Consider the following 1,051-nt stretch of genomic DNA (forward strand, 5'->3'; position numbering starts at 1 on the left):
AAGCAATTTCCATTGGCCTGATACAAGATATAGGCTATACTCTATCTATTACAAAGTTTTAATTCTTATCAAATTTGCAAGTGACATCAAGCTAAAGACAGAAAAGTTGTCAGAGACAGAAACAATCTAAAACATCCTGGCAGGCTAAAACAAAGATGATTTTTCAAGATAAAATGTAACTAGAATAATTGTCTTAAAATTATATGAAAGTTTGCGCAGTGTTAGTATCATAGCCAATGAGGTTTATCTGAGATGTGATTATTGCTAATTGAAAATTATAGGAAAATTTTTGCAAAGGTCTTTGAAAATTATAATTTCTAGAGCTGGCAGCAGTTTGGGAAAACGGGTAATTTCATTTGTTCTCAATAAGAGTATAAATGGGGACACCGCTAAACAAAAATTGACAATACATATCACAAGCCTTAAAAATAAGCATATCTTTGACCCTTCTGAAATTTGTAAATTGCATCAAATAACCCAACCAGAGATGTCCATCCCAGTATTATTAACGTTGTGAATAATTATCAATAATATTGTGAATATACATCTAATAATACAGATTTATAAGTAAATGATGGTATTTATATAGGATGAAATACTGTATAGCAATGGTTCTCAGCTGGGGGAAGTTTTGCCTCCCAAGGGACATTTAGCAAAGTCTGGAGACATTTTTTGTTTGTTACAATCTGTGGGGCAGAGAGGTGCTACTGACATTGAGGTGGTAGAGGCCAATGATGCTGCTAAAAATCCTACAATATATAGGAATGTTCCCCCCCCCCACCCCGCAACAAGAATTATCTGTCCCAGAAATGTCAGTAGTGCCAATAAATACTGTTGGGAAACTCTGCCATATAGTCTTTAAAAATTATGCTGAGGAAAAAATATATAATAATGATACAGCAAAGTGTTCAAATTTTTTGTTAATTTTTTAAAGTTATAAAATACTGAACAATTTCGTGTGTGATAAAAAAATGGACTATACAGCAAAGTATTCAATAGTAATTCATGACTATCAGGATTATTATGAGTGGTTTAAGTATTCTTCTGCATG

The 1,051-nt window shown here is 32.5% G+C and overlaps 1 pseudogene; it reads left to right on the forward strand.

Annotated features, from left to right (window-relative positions):
* Positions 1-207: 207 nt before the first annotated feature.
* Positions 208-334, forward strand: LOC118602296 (annotated as a pseudogene).
* The last annotated feature ends 717 nt before the right edge of the window (positions 335-1,051 follow it).

This window comes from Rousettus aegyptiacus, unplaced genomic scaffold (assembly GCF_014176215.1).
Source record: "Rousettus aegyptiacus isolate mRouAeg1 unplaced genomic scaffold, mRouAeg1.p scaffold_m13_p_4, whole genome shotgun sequence".
Lineage (NCBI taxonomy): Eukaryota > Metazoa > Chordata > Mammalia > Chiroptera > Pteropodidae > Rousettus > Rousettus aegyptiacus.